We start from the raw sequence: 6,880 nt of genomic DNA on the forward strand, positions 1-6,880 counted from the left end.
AAATATCTCAGAATCTCTTGCTATGATCAATGGTGCAAAACTATTAAGTGTGATGGATCTGTCTTCAGTTTATCACCAGATTCAGTTACATAGTGAGTCTAGACATTGAGTCAATCCTTTGTCACTTATCTGGGAGCCTACATATTTGTTTGAATGCCCTTCAGGCTAGTGTGAGGATTGTGGTGTATTATATGGTATGGACTCAGTGCTTAATTTGGAAGCCTATAAGTGCATTGGGTATGGTTGTGCAACCTTACTGTGCAATACACACACAAAACTGTCCAGTTAGGTTCGTTTGTAAAACCTGTAGCTCAACCTTTAGTGGCTGTGGCTTCAAGCAGCAAGGCATAAACAAAGGAACTAGCGTAAAACATTTAGAAGCACCAAACAATGAAATAAGAAAGTCACACAGCACTAAAGAAATCCGATATCAATTTATAAAAATAGATTATATTTGTATGACTTTTTAGACACCAAGATCAGCAAAATCCCACGGTGATATAGATTTTTAAGTACAACGCAAATGTCAGCTTTTTAGTCCAAAGCACAATACAAGCATTTGTAACCATAAAGTTTAGAAACTTTTGAAAACTTTGAAAGGGTTGTGTTTGGCTACTCCTGCCTGAGTGGGGTGAACAAATAAGAGAGAAGACCAGGGCTATTTTGACAGTTATCTGGCCACCAAGGTAGTCTCAAGTCCAGTTCCATACTTTACATCAAGTCCGCCATAGACTTCAATGGAGTGGCCCTGATGCTGGTGGTGCAGGATGCTGAGGATGCTGAAAGATGCTCTGGATGCTGTGCGGTAGATGGAGGGGTCCTTACGGGTATTCTCAGTCAACAGGTATGGTGGGGTGACTTTGGCCACAGGGGTTGGTGTCCCTTGAAGTCCTCTTTGAACCAGTAGAGGGCCAGCTATAGCTGGGCTACTTATCTCTGTACACAGTGGGTCCAGTGGTATTCTTTGGTGAATGCTGGTGTTCTTCTTTGGTGAACAATCTGGACTAAAATGACACTACCGGGTCGAGCAGACTTGGATGCCACTTTCGCCATCGAGGATCGCTTTCTTGCGGTGTCCAATGGTAATCAGGGGCGATTTGCAGAAAGTGGTCACTGACTTGCTCGTAGGGACTTCTTCAGCTTTGATGGCCCTGGTGCTCATTCCAGAGGGTCAGCCGACTGACCCTTGGAGTCACTTCTTTGGACTGAGGCTCAGAAGTGACTTTTCCACAAGCCAGGAGCCACATAGACACAGTCCTCTCTTTGCTAGTCCAAGGTATGGCTGGTGGCAAGTCAGTGCAGCCTCTCCTGCCAGGTTGAGGGTCAGTAAGGCAGTCCTTCTATAGTCCTTTTTCCTGTTCCGTCATGATCTGAGGACCAAGGTGCCAGGGGTACTAAATTTATGCCCAGAAAGTGCCCTGGGGAAATGATGTGGCCACTAGCCAATGGGGTATCAGGATCCCTTCTGCCGTGTAATGACTTCTGTCTAAGTGTGGCATCTAAAAATCTCAGAGTGCACTATTCTGCACACTCCCAAGAGTAACAAACTCTTCACTGGATGCTAGGAACTTGGTCGCTCACCCTAGAGGTTTGGCTACTGGTGGGCTACACCCCCATGGGAAACATTTGGGCACTGGCCACCCCTCTATGTTCCCGGCGCTAGCTGGTCTACCTGAACATAGGGCTTCAGGAGTATGATCAGCTTTGAAGCTTGATTTTTGGGTCATAGCCTGAGTGGCTTCCTGCAAGGGGGAGTTAACACCTTTCCCTGTGGCAGGTGTTCATTGTTCCTGGGTCTGGGATTTGTTCACACAACTGCCCATAAGGGCAGAAGGCTGTCTGGTGGCCAGCAACTGTGCGAGTCCACTGGACAAACTGTACAAGTGAGTAGCAACTTTATAAAAGTTGCCTCTCCCTGAAAGTGACATTAAATTCAGCTTGGGCATCAAGTCAGGTTTCATGCCACGATTAATGTGATATCTTGAAGTACCCATTTTAGTAGTCCCATCCAAAAGTTAGCTGGGCTGAGAGGATAGCCGAAACCCTGTGTTAGCCAAAAGGGCTACAAACCTTTCCACAGCAAAAATGGCAACTTTGAAGTTTTGCTGTTATTACATATTAAAAAAGATATGCCCTACTTAATAATATACAGCTCCCTGCCTTGTGGCTCAATAGGCCTTCCTTAGAGGAGACATAAATTTAATGTTATGAGAAGTAGGGGCTTTGACAGTGGTTAAAATGGCAAAGTCAAACTAGCAGTTGAAAACTGCTATTCCAGGCTGCAATGGCAGGCTGGGAGCCATTTTGTACATTATCATACACTGGGTATCACAACCAGTGCTGCAGCCCTGGGGGGATACTCTGTCTTACATGCCCTTAGTACCCCTGGTACCATTTACTAGGGAAATCAGCTGATGGCAATTGAGGAGAGGCAATTCAACATACATTGTAAGGAATTAGAACACTGGCCCTGAGGTCTAGTTAGCAGGCTTCAGTGCACTCTCAGACTTGAAAAACTAGCAGCATCAGTCCAAAACTTTGAGGGTGATCATGCAAAAAAGAGGCATTTCCTTACAACTAGCATCTGTAGCTGCATGATTTCAGACAGTGATGAAAAAGGTAGTGGTTGGTTTACCTAGAGTTCTGTAATTACAGGATGATATATTGGTGTGTGGAAAAGATCACAGAGAGCTAGAAGAAACTTTGAACCTTGTGTTGGGTAGATAACAGGAAGCAGGACTCACTCTTGAGAAAGAAAAGTGCAGATTCGAAGTAATCTCAGTCACGTAACTTGATCATACTATTTCAGGTAAAGCATTGAGTCCTAAGTTGGATTTAGCTAAAATCTTTGTGGAGGCACCTACTCCAGAGAATCATGACTAAATAGGCTGATTTCTGGGTCTCGCTGAATTTTGCTTCAGATTTATTGCCAATTTTGCTAGTTTGTCACAGCCTATGAGGTCCTTGCTTAAGACAGGTGTGAAGTTAGAATGAACTTAAAAATGTGACTCAGACTTTATTTCAATCAAAGGGATCACTGGCGGGTTTCCAACGTTGGGTCATTTTGATGTCAAAAGGAGAACTTTTCTGTCAACTGATGCAAGTCTCAACGGATTAGGTGCACTGTTATCACAGTATATTCATGGAGAGGAAAATAATATTGCATTTGCTTCGCTTTCATTGAAGGGTGCCGAAGAACATTACTCTGACACTGATTGTGAGGCACTAGCTGTGTATTGGGCCATTCTCCCTTTTGAGTTATTTTTCTGTGGCATACCTTTTACAACAGTGATACTCGAAGTACAGCCGGGGGCCACATGCGGCCCTCCTGACCTTTACATACGGCCCCCTGATCAACAGCAGCACTGGGCTGTTGTTTATATGACTCAGTATTATGAATAAAAAGCTATTAAATAAACAGGCAAGCCTTTATTTAAATGCTAATGGAAGTTAAAGAAAGGAAGTAACTAGGTTGCTTAACTTTAGAAATACCTTCATTTTAAAAAACGTATTGCGGAAAAAGTGTAAAAATATGATAAGGTCTCTTAAAAAAATCAAAAAGTGTATTTCATTAACATGCAGTACCTTTTCACCTCAGAACATCATATTACACCAGTGCATTGAGAACAGTTTTCTTTTTAAGTGAAAGCTTTCAAACATAAATTTGGAAACATTCATTCTTCCTCCAACCTTGAAAACAATGCCAATAGTGAACTAAGAAGCAAGTCAGCTGTTGTGTGCGCTCTTTGGGTGGCATGAGTGCCTATTATACATGAACAACATTAAAGTTTAATAAATCAAAGACAGGAGAAGGTTTTGCACAGCACAGATCCTGAAATCATGCCTTTTAAGCTTCTCTTACATGCAATAATGAAGAAAAGGAGTGAAAGTGAAATAAACAACTTGCCTAAGATCACGCAATTTGGTAAAGTGGGAAAACCAGGACTAATCCCAGGTTTTCTTGTTTTCACATTGAACAACTCGGCCACTAGATGTGCATGCTTTACTTCCCCTATGCCCACCATTCTTCCACAATCCCCATAACGCTGCCTTGATGATCGCCACCGTGTTAGCATCAATGCGGCCCTTGGTCACATCTCAAACCAATCTTTATGGCCCCTGGTAAAATGTTTGCATGTACCCATGGTTTCCACTAAGAACAGATCATTATCCCTTATCACAAGTTATTTCCTGTGAGAGCGTAGAGAATGTAACTCACAGGTTAAGAAGATGGATTGAAGGGTTGACTGAATTCAATTTTGTTGTTGTATATATAAATGGTTCTAAAAACAATGCTGCAGACTTCATGTCTCATCCACCCATCAAGGAAGATGTTGACCATGTTGTAACTTCCTTGGTAGGCTAGGTGAAATGCCATCAAGAATAAGGGATGGTGCAGTGTGATGGGGACATTGCTCTAATCAAGGAATTGGTGGTAACAGGATGGTAACAGGGTAAGCATCAATCCCCCCGTCTTTGGTTGGGGTTCATTCTCTAGATGCCATGTAAAGTAAAGGTGCTGTCATTGGGGTGTGTTTCCTTCATTGCTGGAAAATGGGGCTGCTAGTGTCCCTATTCCGGTTGGGTCTCTGACGTCCCTGTATCCTTAATTTGAGAATCCTAATAGTGGTGCCCACATAAATCAGTTGACAGTTGCACACTATCACATAAATCACATATGTACTATTGCAATGAATGAATTCATTTATATAGTATATTCTTGCTGTGTTGTAACAGGTTTTCAATTTGTTCATTTCCATCTGGCACGCATTACATTCTGAGCAGATGTATCTACCCTTAGGGTGTATAGGCAACCAACTATTGGTATTATTGGAGAGAGAAGGTGTATACATGCAAGTGGCCAAACTTCTAACCGAGACCCCTCTTCTATAGGTTTCAAGTGTTTTTTATGTTAGTGTACCCGTCACATCCGGTACTCCCTGAAGAAGTTCACAATGTTGGTGCAAAATCCTATATATCTCGTTGTGTCCTGCACTATAGCAAGACACAATTTTAAATTTTCTTTCTGCAACCATATGGGTCATTTTCTATATAGGGACGAAATGCGTTGGCTGGGTCTGTCTAAAAAAGATTCGAAATTGGCTGAAGAATAAAGAATATTTGAAACAATTCCAGCGCTTGGAGAACAAATTCTTACAACAAAGATGGACTTCGATTATGACCTCCTGATCATAAGTAATTACAGCTTAAATACAATGTTATGTTATGTTATGTTAAAGTGCATTTTTATAGCGCTCGGCTACTCTAAAAGAGTGTCCCGGCGCTTTCCACAGGCAGCTACAGAGTATAACAACATAGCAAGAAGAACAGAACCCAAAAGAGAAAGAAAGAAGCCCACCTAAACAGAATGATTGAAAAGCCAAGTCTTCAAATTCTTCCTGAATTGAAGCAAGTTGGGAGTGCTGCGGAGTGCTAGTGGAAGAGAGTTCCACAGCTGGGAGGCCTTGAGGCTGAAAGAGCGTCCCCCAATGCGGGCCTTCCTCACGCGTGAGACCACAGCAGTGAAAAGGGATTCCGAACGCAGTAAGCGAGCAGGGCGATAGAAAGCCAATCTTTTCTGCAGATATCCTGCGCCTGAGCCAAACAAAGCTTTGTGCACCAGCGTCAGGGATTTAAAAATAATCCGCTTCCGGATCGGCAGCCAATGAAGCGTCTGCAGCAGCCCAGAAGCCCGTGCTCGTCTATGCAGACCAAAGATCGCACGGGCAGCAGAGTTCTGTGCCACCTGCAAACGCTGGACCAAGTAGTCCGGAAGGCCTAGGAAAAGAGCATTGGCATAGTCTAGCCTAGATCCGATGAGCGCCTGCACCGTAATCCGTCTGTGCTCGGCAGACAATAGAGGAAGAAACTTGCGGAGCATTTTCAGGATGCCGAAACAGGTGCCGGACAGGCCAAGGACATGCGCTCTCAAAGAGAGCTTGTTGTCAAGCTTCACACCAAGGTTCTTGGCAACCAAGGAGGATTGTGCCGGAGGACACATGGTGGCCGGCCACCACTGCCGCCACTCGGGATCGATGGCACAGCTGAAGAATGGAACCTCCAACTTACTGGAGTTGGCCTTCAGGCTATTCCGCTGGAACCAGCCGAAGACCCTGTCCAGGCAGTCCCGAATTCTCTCCCCATCAAATGTCTGGTCTTTTCCACATGTGAAGAGGAGTTGCGTGTCATCGGCGTAGGACACGATCTGGGCTCCGTGAGCCTCAACCGCAGCCGCCAGGGGGGACATAAAGATGTTAAACAATGTCGGGCTCAACACAGAACCCTGTGGAACCCCAACTCCCAGTGGCGGCATCTCGGCGGAGCTCTGGGAAACCCAGACCGTCTGGCGGCGGCCCTCCAGAAAAGATGTAAACTATCTGAACACCGTCCCCCTTAGGCCGATGTCATAAAGCCTGGCGAGAAGCGCCTCATGGGGGACGGTGTCGAAGGCCGCCGACAAGTCCAACATGACTAACATGGCCTTGCCACCCACATCCAAGGTCTCCCTGATGATCTCAGAGACCTACACCAACGCCGTTTCCGTGCTAAAATTCGGACGGAAACCGGATTGGGATGGATGGAGCAGATTGTTGGACTCTAGGAAGCTCGACAAGACGCCATGAACATGTTTCTCAGTGATCTTAGCCAAAGCCGGGAGAAGTGAAATTGGCCTGTAATTGGCCAAGACCTCGGCATCAAGACCAGGCTTTTTCAGTGGACATTTGCATGAATTATGTATTAGTATGTTGCCAACCCACAAAACAGTTTTTTGATGTTTGGAATATACCCTCGCTTGTGAAGTTGTCTGGTGCTACAAGGAAACCTGAGGGTGATGTCTTGTCAGTTTCGAATGGTGATTATATTCACCTAAGAAGATCCC

The sequence above is a fragment of the Triturus cristatus genome, chromosome 11, assembly GCF_964204655.1.
Source record: "Triturus cristatus chromosome 11, aTriCri1.1, whole genome shotgun sequence".
In the NCBI taxonomy this organism is placed as follows: Eukaryota; Metazoa; Chordata; class Amphibia; order Caudata; family Salamandridae; genus Triturus; species Triturus cristatus.